At 34.5% G+C, this 13,019-nt stretch overlaps 1 long non-coding RNA gene across 1 annotated transcript in view; it reads left to right on the plus strand.

Moving 5' to 3' along the window:
* Positions 1 to 1,428: 1,428 nt before the first annotated feature.
* Positions 1,429 to 13,019, plus strand: part of LOC141278496 (uncharacterized) — an 83,628-nt gene continuing 72,037 nt past the window's right edge. The window contains exon 1 of the long non-coding RNA XR_012331257.1: positions 1,429 to 1,662. This is a non-coding gene — a long non-coding RNA (uncharacterized lncRNA). The remainder of the gene's footprint in view (positions 1,663 to 13,019) is intronic.

The following is a 13,019-nucleotide window of genomic DNA, read 5'->3' on the forward strand; positions in this document are numbered from 1 at the left end:
TTTGTTTGTCTTATTTAAGTCAGACAATGTCCAATTTGAAGATAATTCCATTGGTCAACTAAAGGTTAATGGGATGGAAATGCTAAGTTTAGCATCTATATGCAGTATTGCCATTCCTATATAGGGCTGCACCAGATGATGCTTTGTGGCATCACCAAGTAAATAGGGTGAGAAAATGTGGTGTGGCGAATCCATCTTTGAATCATGGCTATTGGAGGGGGGCTGACTGTCTATAATTACTATAAAATATATGCTCTTTAATTGGATTGTACTATTCAAAAGGATGAATTTGATTTGAGATAAAATTCCCTGATATTTTTGTGTCACTAACTTACTGATAATGATGGTGGCTATTATTTTTAAAGTGTTTTCTTTGAGGAATATGCAAACAGTGTATGAAGTTTAAACAAACCTGTAGTTTTAAAAGATTGCTTTTCTCTTTAGTGTCTCACTTATTTTCTGTTATTTTGACTCTCATTCTATATATATTTTAAAGACAGGAAGCATTTTGTCTTAACTAGAGAACAAAACAAAATTCTAGTGAAAGTAGTTATGAGAATAAGAGAAATCATGCCATTAAGATAATATGTAATCTTGAAAGAGTTTTAAATAACTATTCCTATCTCCCAAAGTGGTAAGATTTCAATTTCCCTAAGCTTAGAGAACTTTGTTTATAGTAGTATAACTTTGCAGTTAGATATAATGTCAGTATCTTTAAAAAAAAGAAACTAAAATAAAACCTAGGAACCAAAGTGATTAAGTGATATCTGTGACTATGTGATGCCTTATTTTGTCATTTCTATATTCCCAGCTTGAAATTTAATATAAAAGAAATGCTTTGCTGCTTTGTTCTAAGTCCTGTTTGATCCAACATGGAAAAAATATATTGTTTTGAATTTCTTAATAGAAAAAAAAAAAAAGATCTTTGACTGAATTACTAGTTGCTCCTGCAAAAAGAAATTTGGAATTTACCTTTGGTCTATTTCACATCTTTAGCATGTTTTCTTTTAAAAATATTTCTAGGTACTAGTGTCTGCTTGATTTTGGTTATCTTAGCTGTAATAAGTAGCCTTGGGACCCCTGAAGGCACACCCCACACACTTATGCTGTGTGACCTAAGGTCACAAGTAATGGCTGCAAGCTAATTGATTGAGAAAGGCTTGTCTGGAGGGGCCTCTTTGCGTCCTCCCTTTACATTCCTAAGTTCTGTGAAAGAGTCACTAGCAGCTCAGCCTAGCAAGGAAGGAAAAAAGAGAGGAAGTTTCTCTGCGTTCTGATTACACTCTGAGTTCCCCTGTAGTGAGCTTACTTCTCTCCACCCACTTCTTACCAAGAACTCTTTCACTTGAAGGTGAACAACTTAAAGCCTGATCTCAGAGTTACCCAAAAAGTGATTTGCGTATTTATTGAACTGAAAGAACAAATTACCTACTTCAGGCTGTGCGAAGCGTATGGAAATTATATTAGAACTTCAGCAAAGTGCACAGCCGCATAAAACAGAAGCCGGGACTCAGACTGACAGGCAAATAAGCCAGCTCGTGGAAGGGGCCTCTGGGTGGCAGCTCTGGGCTATTGGGTGTTGGACAACTATAGGCAAAACTGAAATGGAACAGGGGCAGAAAATAGCACACTGTTACGCTACGCAACCGTTGCTTTCTCATGGTGAGTGCAGATTTAAGATATTATTTAAAGTATACTTTCTATGTTGTAAAACAAGTAAAGAAATCTTTTGTGCTTTGAGGGGAGTTATAGTAAGAGCATTTCTTAAAAGTTCTTAGGCGATTTGGTTTTGTTTCTGCTTGATCTCACATTAAACTTGGCAATGCTAACAGAAATACAATATTTGTATTGTCTTGCGTGTCCTTTTTCTTAAAGTTGTCCTTTTGTTTAAATCATGCTTCTCTTCAACCTGAATAAACATTGTTTTAGGCAAATCATGTGTGGAATAGATAATAAAGGAACAACAGTGTGACAGAATATATGTAAACATTTCATTTAGTCCAACTTTGTGTCACTTCTCCACGACTTCATGTTTTGCCGCCTTATCTCGGGAATATATAGCACAGTCTCTATGAAAAGAGCTTTGTGTGAGAATTCCAGCGAGTTAAAGGGTCAGGGCCTGTGTGTTATCTGACTGCCACCAAGACTCACTGGGGTGTCCTCTATTTTTAATCTAAAATAGGGGAAAAAGTGCATCTTTACATATTAAAAAGTAAGTGTGTTTTGATTCCAGCAGTTGCCTTCTTATAGTTTATGTGTGTTATTCCTGGCAAAGGATTGTTTAAGCTTCTTTTGAGAAGCAGCATGCAAACTTCTTTTGTTTCTTTTTGGCTTGTTTGCTCACATTTCACTGCAGAAACTTTGCACACAGTTTTTTGTTTTATGTTTTTTAATTTTAAATATCTTGAAACAATACTGAGTAGTTTTTATTTCAGTGCAAATATCTTGGAAGTTAGTAAGCTTGCTTTTTCTGGGAAAAAAAATACCTCAGAGAATAAATTGTGCTTAATTCCTAGTTTAGCCATACTTAAAATCCTGTTTTAAATGTGCTGCTTCTTAAAAAAAAATCAGAGTCTACAAGGAGTATTCCTAGAATGTTATAGACGAGATTCTTCTGCAAAAACTGCAAATTCAGTATTGTGAATTTAATAAGTGCCAAAATATTATTGCTATTGTTGACTTTGTTTAGAAAGCAGCTTTATTAACAAGGTGACTGCATTAGATGTTACCAAATGAAAGGTGAAAAATATGTCTTCCATACTGCTGATTTGATAGAATACAGAGGTCTGCATTGTTACTGTGTTTCATGCTCACTTAAACTTTTTAAAGAGCACCTCTGTAATACAAATTTTGAATAATAATTTTAAAAATGAAATTTACTAAAGTAAGCTCCTTATATTTTGAGACCTATAGCTTCTGTTTGATAAAGTAAATTAATAAATGGAAAAAATATATTGGAGTAATTGTGAAGCTGTAAAACTTTACAATAAAAGGAGGAAAGCTTTTAAGAAAAAAAGAATATGTTTTCACTTATGGGACAGTTTTGAAGTACTACTTAGCTCTTCTTTTCTAAAGACTTACGGAAAACTTAACTGTTGCAGAACTAAGTAATAGTCTTGACTTTTATGCTGTATATAAGAAGGATAATTATTTTTGATCTCTTCTTATGATTTGATACAAGCTTCTTTCAACAATTACAAAATGTGACTGACAAATCCCTTTCTAAGAGAACAAGTTCATTATGTTTGTCACCTGTTACATTCATTCTTTCTTTTGCCTACATACACAGCTCCTAGCTGTTTATTAGTGCTGCAGGAAGGTGAAAACCTTTTTTTAAGAGAAAAGGTTTAAAGGTTTATTTGCATGAACATTTTGAGGTTTCTAAAATTATATTCTCATCAGAATCACCCAGTGTTTTTAATAAGGTCTTTTGTTATGATCTCGATATGAATGGTCAGAACAGGAGATGTAAATTGTTTGAGTTTTTCTTTTAATACGTAAGTAAAGTTAAGGTGTGACTGAGGATTTTTGAAAGGCTTTGCCAAGACATAAGCCTTTTGAAAATTTCTCCCTTTGCTATAAAGACTGTAAAAATATGTTTACGCCTTACTTATTTCCTTCAAACCAATCCAGAGACCAAAAATTAAAGAGAACTTCATTATTCTCCTCAGTTATAAACTCTAACAACAACTCAGGAAGTCACCCTGCTTTGGGGAGGGGCTACAAAAGAATGGGGTTCCCTCTAATGGAAGTACCTAAATTGTGATAAACAAAAGATAGAAAGGTCTGCTGCTAAGTTTTACTCACACTTAATCTTAAACTACTATCTTCAGTCTTTTCCATTCATATTTACTTATTGATTGGTTGCTGAGGTGAAGACATCTTTTAAAAACTACTAGACCTAGAGTCTGTCATACAGAGTAAAGTAAGTCAGAAAGAGAAAAACAAATACCGTATGCTAACACATATATATGGAATCTAAAAAAAAAAAAAAAATGGTTCTGAAGAACATAGGGGAAGGACAGGAATAAAGATGCAGATGTAGAGAATGGACTTGAGGACACAGGGAGGGAAAAGGGTAAGCTGGGATGAAGTGAGAGAGTGGCATGGACATATATACACTACCAAATGAAAATAGAGAGCTAGTGGGAAGCAACCGCATAGCACAAGGAGATCAGCTCAGTGCTTTGTGACCACCTAGAGGGGTAGGATAGGGAGGGTGGGAGGGAAACGCAAGAGGGAGGAGGTATGGGGATATATGTATATGTATAGCTGATTCACTTCATTATAAAGCAGAAACTAACACACCATTGTAAAGCAATTATATTCCAATAAAGATGTTAAAAAAAAACTACAATTAACCATAGCATTATTTTAAAAAACATGATTTTAAGAAGGTATATATTTTCTTATATAAGGCTTAATTTTCCACAGATGTTTAAATTTTTTATTAGGTTAATAGGAAACAACGGAACTATGTTCACAAATTAATATACTGTTATGTCTCTTATTTCTATGTAAAACATATTGGTGATTCATTGTCCTTCCCTTACATTACTATATTACACCAGATTGCAGTGTGTGTGTGTGTGTGTGTGTGTTTTCACGTTTGCACTTATGAGGTCACAGACAGAGTGACAGAGTAGCCTGGACATATGCTAGGGTTATGACACTCTTTGACTTACTTCCTTAAATCTCATGGTCACTAAATATCAGGGTTTTTGCTGTACCCTGGTAGCAGTAGACATCTGTTGCAGTGAATTTATGCCTTCTCTATTGAGGATGAATATCATATTGGCTGTATTATTGTTTCAATTACATTCATCAATTTGCTTTTAAAGATGAATTATTCTATCAAAATATAGGGCAGAATTTATAGGATTAGATTCTGTCATCTCTGACAAATTATTTGTCCTCAAAGGCTTTCCTAGAGAGTGGCCGTATGGTTTTTGTTATTCTCCTTACAGGGAAGAGAGCATAGTGGTTGTTCATTTTTCTAGACACTTTGATCTTAGGACTCACATCTTTCTTAAATTATGGAAATTTTCAAAATTTTCTTTTCAAATATGGCTTCTTTTACCATTAGCTCTAATCTCTTTTTCTGGTACATCCTAGTATATATATGTTGAAGCTTCACAATATATCATACATATTTCTTAAATTCTCATTCATAATATATTATAACCTTTCTGTGCTACATTTTTTTTGAATTGCTCAAGAGATATCTTCCAATTTACTAATTCTTGTTTTGACTATATCCATTCCAGAATTTTTTTCAGCTGTATTTTTTTTTCCTGGTTATTCTAATTGATTCTTATACCACTTTTATTATTTCATCTCTACTTACTTTTTTGTACATTGTTTTGACATTCTTTCTTACTTTGTCTCTTCAAAGCTACTAACATGCTTATACTGAAATTCTGAAATTGACCTATTATTTTCATGTCATCTGGAATGACTTCATTGACTTTTAAAAAAAATTTTGCTGGAAATCTTTTTATATGATTTTACATGTCTTGGAATTTTGGTTTTCAAGCTTAACTTGAGTGAGAGAGATTTTAAAATGTTTTAAAAATTTCTCTCTCTCTTTCTTTGTTAGACCCACCCCACCCTTATTGTCATAGAGTAGGCCCTGCACACTCTCCATCCCCAGCTCAGAATCTCTGATAATGGGGATATCATGTATCTAGTCACCAAGTCAAATAGTAGTTTGTTCCAGTTGCTGACTGTCAGGTTATGGCTGCTGCCTTTGGCCTCCCTACTAAGCAGCTCTGTGTAAACCATGGGTCCAGGGAGGCAGTCAGTTATTCAGCTTCCTGTTATCTTGCACTCAGGTTTTAATCAGTAAACATGGCACTGATTTTCACTCCCTGTGGGGCAAGTGTGGCACTCTAGTTACCTTACAGATAGGGAAATGCTTGCCTCTTATTCCAACAACCAACTGGTGCATTGCAGCTCACCAGCTGGTGCGTTGCAGCTCACTTTCTATTTCTATTCTATCTCTAGTTCGCAGAAGGATTTGGCTTGGTTTTGATATCACTTTTATATGATCTCATTTATTACTGTTATATGTTGGAAGCGAAGGCAAGAGGTTCAAACCATATCTTGACAAGTTTCCCAACCCATGGGCTTTGGAATCAGAAAATGTGGGTTCAAATTCTGACTGATTTATTACCTTAGGAAAAGTCTTTAATTTCTTAAAAGTCTCCATTTCTTCCCATCAAAAATATTTATAGCAATGCTTGTCTCATAATGCCATTCTAAGCATTGAATGAGATAATGTATGGAAAGTAGTTAGCCCTGTGCTTAACTATATTAAATATGCAAATTCTAGGGAGTAAAAAAGCAACCAAAGCCAAAATAAAACCAGACTCTATAAATCATGAAGTGAATGAACGACAAAGGAAATGTAATTCTTGTTTTTTGTATTCTGAGTGAATGCAGCGTTATTATTTTTGATAGCTAAAGTTCTAAAGACGAATGCCAAGAGCGTGTCTAACAGATAGGTAAATATTCTGTTACAATATCTACATACTTTAGTAAGTGTAAGTGAATATATTTCATAGAATTTCAGTAAAGCATTTTGCAAAATGACCTTTTGGTATAGTTATTCTAAATCCAAAATAGAATTATTCTTAAGGACAGTAGAAGAGTGTGAGGTATGTGGCATGGGAACATGTTTTTGGATTGTTCTTTTGACTTTATTAACAGTTATATATAATACATGTTATATATATATGTATACAGTATACAAATTATACATATTATGTATGTATATAACAGTTATATATATATTACAGTTTCACCCAAGGATGGGTTTCTGTAATAGTGAAAAAAAGAAGGAAAGGGGGTCTTTTGTAAGGGTTTCAAAGTCTTGTTTTGTAGCTTTGTAGCCAATTCGTAATATTAGTATCTTTTCAAAACATCTGTTTTGATGGATTAGGGTTCAAATTGACTATATTGTCAAAGGGTATGTTTAGCTGGGTGGGAAATGAGTTTCTGAAAATCAAAAGGTTTTAAAAGATGAAGAAAAATGAGAATAAAGACAAGTGAGCCGCTCTTGGAAGTAGTCTTAGATTTTGAAAACAAAGAAAATAAAGACATGTTTCTAAGAAGCTATTGCCAGTATGTCCTCAAGTAGAACATTTATGAAATAAGCATTTTATTTTCCTTTCTTACCACTGTTTTTTCTCTATCATGTTAGTTCTCTCTTTCATTTCCATTTGTAGGAACACCTTCTGCTCATTTCTTAAATATTCATGAGCTTCAGTGCTCCTTCCTGAGCTGGCTTTTCTTTTACTATCCTCTCTTCTTTGTTCTCATCCATCACCATGACTCAGATACCATTACTAGCCAATCTCTAGCCCATTTCTCTCTCCCAAACTGTAAATCAGTATATCCAATTAGCCACAGGCACTTCATATTCAAAACATGTACAAATCTGAATCATCATCTCCCTGCCAAAACCCTTTTTGATCTCAGTCTGTCATACACCTGGTTGCCCAAAACAGAATCAGGATGTGAAAACCTGCCTTCCTTATACTTCTCTCTCCCACACATTTAAGCTTTATAAAATATTGATTCTATTTCTAAGCATTTCTATTTCTGATCATTTCTCTGATAACATCAACACATTTCCTACCATCTGACTGAGATTGTGAGCCACTTCGGAGTTGTATAACTCAAGGACGAGGAAGCTTGGGTCTGTCTCCAAAATTCTCATCTGGCATTGGTTGAGGGTTACTCCTGAGACCATTAACTCTAGAATTCCAGCACACCTCCTAACAGTTCAAGTATGTTCTTGGCTAGAGAACACCCTCAGGCAGAGAGTTTCAGGTACTTGCAGTAAAATTCCTTCAATGTGTAAAGTCAACATGAATGCCAAAGATATATGAGTAGTACAGCAAGAGCTTCTGCACTGTACACTTAGAGGCAAATGTGTTGCAAATAGCAAATCCAAATGTTTGCTATTTCAAACAGCACTGCACATAACATCATTTGTATGTGTCCCCTTGTGAGCATGTGGATTTTTCTTAGGGTCTGTATCCAAAAGTTAAATTACTGGACTGTGAGAGATATGTGGTCTCAATTTTAGGACTCTGCAAATTACTCTCCTAAATAGTAAAATTACTCTCTGAAGTTGCTATACAAATTTTTGCTTCCTTCAGCAGTTATTAGAGTACCCTTTAACCACATTTTTTTCAACCTTTAATATTGCCCAGTGTTTTAATTTTGGATATCTGTTGAGTAAAATGGTATGTTAAACTTCTTCAGTTTGATTTATTTTTATTCCTAATGAACTCAGAAAGATTTCCAATGAATTTCTGAAAGTAGGTGAGCAATGGAGACCTTGGCTATAAAGAGACTACAATACGCTACTCATTTTTTAATGTGAATGCAACTTTATTTATTGACAATTCAAATGCCCTCTTCGGTTAATTGCTTGTTATACCTTTGCCAATTCTTTGTTAGGCTGTTTGTATTTTTCTTGTAGACTTTCTGGCATTATTTGTTTATTGTATCCCATCTGCTTTACTCCTCCCCACCATAGGTACCTTTGCAGAGTGTCTTTTTGAATGTAAAGCAAATAAAAAACATAGATTTTTGTCCCATCTCATTATATACAGTACTTTAAACCATGCTTTGGTCATGTAATATACTGTGGAGTTATTTCAGGGTATGCAAGAAACTGTGATGCAAACTATGAGAGATGAAAACATGAACACAACACACAGTCTATCCATTGAAAACTTGGTCTTACAGGTGACTTTAAGAGAGTTATAAAGTGTTATGGGAATTTAGAGAGAAGATATTTATTTTCCCATTGAAAAATTAATATTTTTCAAAACAGTTGAGAATCATGCATCAGGAGATACAATTTATTCCTACGTTTTACCCAGCATCTTATATATCAAGTTTTCTATAGCTGTGGAAAGTTTGCAAATTTGTAATTAAAAAACATGTGTTTTAAGGGCCTACTGTATATCAACTGTGACAAGTATTAGTGGGGATGTAAAAGTGAACAAAGCAGATAATCCTTAAGTTCATGGGAAGTAGAAGCTGAGAACTAAATAACAATTAGGAAAGAGTGGATACAGTATAAAAGGGCATTCTGGGAGATATAGTATATTCATTGACAGGGCACCTGGGTTTCAGGCTGAAGGATGTTTGAGAAGTAAAGATAGCCAAGTAAGCATGGAGAAGGCTCTAGGCAAAGGAAAGGTGTGCAATATTATGAAATTGAGAATGTGGTGAGTTTGAGGAACTGCAAGTTCAAATTGGATGGAATAGAGTTCTAGGGGTGGTGAGTAGCTGAGAAGAAACTTTAGAGATAAGTACCGGCTCAGTTTTGAACAGCCTAGTTTGGATTCTATCCTAAGGACACTAGAGACCTATTTAAAGGATTTAATAAGGCTGTCAAAAGTCAGATATTACTTTAGATAGAAAAATATCCTGAGAGATTAGTGGTAGTTAAAACCATGACAATTGGTATATTTCTCAAGAAATTCCTTCATATGGCTACTATTGTTACTTAGAGGGTTCAAAACAGGTTTCAGGTTATCTGTAAATGGCCAATGTTTATATTCTGTGTATATATGTGTGTGTGTGTGTGTGTGTGTGTGTGTGTGTGTAATCTTCATTAAATTATCAAACTTGTCATTGACTAAAAAATTTAAGAATCACTAGGTTAAATTAAGAACCTAGTTGATTATTCAGTCATAAAAAAGTCAGAAATCCTGCCATTTGCAACAATATGGATGAACCCTGAGAGTATTATACTAAATGAAATGTCAAATAGGGAAAAACAAATACCGTATGATCTCACTTACATGTGGAATCTAAAACAACCAAACTCATAGAAACAGAGAACACATTGGTGGTTGTCAGAGGTAGGGGGAAGGGAGTGGGAGAAATGGGTGAAGGTGGTTATCTTCCACTTATAAAACAAGTAAGTCCTGGGGATGTAATGTATAGCATAGCAACCACAGTTAACAACAGTGTATATTTGAAAGTTGTTAAGAGAGTAGACCTTAAAGGTTCTCATTACAGGAAAAAAAATTGTTAACTATGTGAGGTGAGGTGATGAATGTTAGGTAAGCTTATTGTGGTAATCATTTCACAGTGTATACATACATAAATCACATCATTATGTTGTACATCTTAAATTTATAAAATGTTATATGTCAATTATATCTCAATAAAACTGGAGTAAAAAAAAAAACAAAACTGTAGTTGGCCAGAAAAGAACCCTTGAGAAAATCAGTATTTAAGGAACAGACAGCGGAAGAGAAGGAGTTCAAAGGGAAAAAGAAGAGTGGTCAGAGCAATAGCAGAGGCAATCATAGAAGTCAAGTGTGTTAAAGGCTTAGTAGCTATAAGAAAACGATTCCAAAATTAAGTCCTTTGAATAAAATAGAAGTTTATTTCTTTCATACTATAAGCCAGCCTATGTAGGCAATGGTGCTGTTCTGCTCCTCCAGGCCATTCAGGAACCCAGGTTCCTTCTGCCTTGTTTCCTTGGTTGGGTTGCAGGCATTCCTGAGCTCACTCAGGAAGAGATAAAGAACCAAAGTTCAGGGACAGCAGCCTGTCTTTAAGTTGAAGACAGCCTAGGAATTATATATGATATTTCTGCTCTGCTCATCTAAATTTAGTCACATAGCCACAAATGGATGTGAGAAAACTGGGAAATCTAGTTTCCACTGGGAGGCCATGAGATTAGGAAAAGGGGCAGAGTGAATTTTGGGAGAATAACCAGCAGTTGCCACACCAACTTTTTAAGTTAAAACAATACTTAGCGATTAGATTAGATTATCCATTTAATATGTTTATTGAGCAGTTCCTCTATTTGGTCATTATTCTATGCGGTAAGTGTACAGACATTTAAAAAAATCCGCTACCAAATAGCTCATATTCTAGAAAGGAGAGATAGGTACTAAACAAATTAACAAATAAATATGTGACATAATATTAGAAAGTAATAAGTACTAAGAAGAAAAAGTGAAAGGATAGAAGTGCTATTTTTAGCTAGACTAGCAAGGGAAAATCTATTATGTTAAAAACTGAAAAGCGTCCTTTGAAAGACAAAATATTGAGATCTCCCTCTTTGGGGAAGAATTTGCAGTTGAGTTGAAAGCCTAGAATATTGGTTGAAATAGGATGAGGATGGGGACATATGTATATGTATAACTGATTCACTTTGTTATAAAACAGAAACTAACACACCATTATAAAGCAGTTATACTCTAGTAAAGATGTTAAAAAAAAAGACATAGGATGAGGAAAGTTGCTAATTCAGAGATTCAGAGTTAAAGGAGAGTTATCTTTTTAAGGATTCGGGGGAGAAAATTGACCATGATTATAGCCTAACTAGAAAATGCATATAGAGATGAGGATATTGCATGTCCTAGTGCTGGAAGGGGGGGCATGATGGGCATGGGTGTAAATAGTTCGTATAGGATGACCTCATTTTTCCCAAGTAAGAATCAGGAAAGCTACGGAGAGTGAGAGCTTTGGAGGTTGTATCAGGTTCTTGATAACAATTATGAAAGTATGGAGTTATTGTGGGAAACCTCCTGCAAATATGAGAAGCCCAAATCTAAGAGAGAAGAATTGTGTCATGGGATTGAATCTGTGCCGGGTTTTTTCAGGGTGTGGGTAGTAGACAGGTCCACCAACCCTAGGTAAGAGAGGGTGAAAATGAGAGTGGTTTAAGTGATGAAGCATAACGTCTATTCCACATGGCAAGAGGAATGGTTTCCTTCAGGAGAGAATAACTAAGGAACCACATGCCCAGTTCTAGATTATGCCTGAGTTTGTAAAGTGACTGAGAAATGTGTTTCAGATTATATTTTTCAGGACAAGTTTCTTTTTTATTAACTTGCTATTCAAAATTCAGAATTTTTAATTTAGTTGACTTCCTTGTTTTTTTGTGTTGGATTGTTATGTAGGGTTGTAAATTCACTGTCACAGTTATGAAATTAGGAAGACAAGTCATAAAATTATTAAGAAATTAAAGCCTTAAGTGAACACCTATTGAATTATGTCATTTGGTTTTTCTTTAACATCTGCTGGTCCCTAGTAGAAATACTGTTTATACTTCATGGAATAACTAAGGAAATGGAAACTTTGGGGGAAAAAAAAACATGTAGTTTATAAGCTATTTATTAATTTACTAAATGTTTAGTATCATGTATGTCATCTTTCATATTCCATTAATCCACTGACTTAACCCATGAATTAAATCATAGAGCTGTCAGCCCTTCTTGGCAAGTGTATTTTTCTTGATAAGTTGATTCTATTTTTTTCCATGTTTTGTCCTTTATGTCTGGATATTTGCCTATGCCCACCTAAACCACATCTTTTTATCAGAAATGACATCAGTATAGAGAAATCATGGCCAGAGCTATCAGGATTTTTTTGCATTTTGAAAGTAATACCTTAACATTATGACATTTTCTGTTCTTTCAAGGCTTTTAGTTTCTTTTTATAAAACTATTTATAGTTTCTGTTAATTTTCTGGTTCTCAGATTAATCCAAGATATGTCTAATGTAGCCTTTTTGATGTATTGTTGTTTACTTGTCTCCAAGCAAGCCCATCTTCCTAGTATTTATTTTTCTATGGGATATTTTTTTTTAGTTTGTTTTTCCTCTAAAAGGGCACTAGAGTCTTTATGATTTTCTTCTGGCCTTTCAATTGCATTAACTTATTTTGTCTGGCTTCTCTTACCTTTCCTTCTGGAAGGTATAGCTGATTTCTGCATTCACACCTCATAATTTGTTACTTTGATATGAAATGCCTTTTTGCCTTCAGATCTCTGCACAATCTTTCATTACTCTGATTGTATTGCCATTTCTTGATGCTGTGAGTTTTTCCTACACTGTTCCCCGTTGCTGACACAGTCCACCACCCCTCAGCAGAAATTTCACACCAATTTCTGTAAAATACCTCCCTCAACAAAGAAGAGGTAAACATTTAAACCTCATAACTAAATACAGTATTCTTTGACATCAGTATT

The sequence above is a fragment of the Tursiops truncatus genome, chromosome 4 (assembly GCF_011762595.2).
Source record: "Tursiops truncatus isolate mTurTru1 chromosome 4, mTurTru1.mat.Y, whole genome shotgun sequence".
NCBI classification, from domain to species: Eukaryota; Metazoa; Chordata; class Mammalia; order Artiodactyla; family Delphinidae; genus Tursiops; species Tursiops truncatus.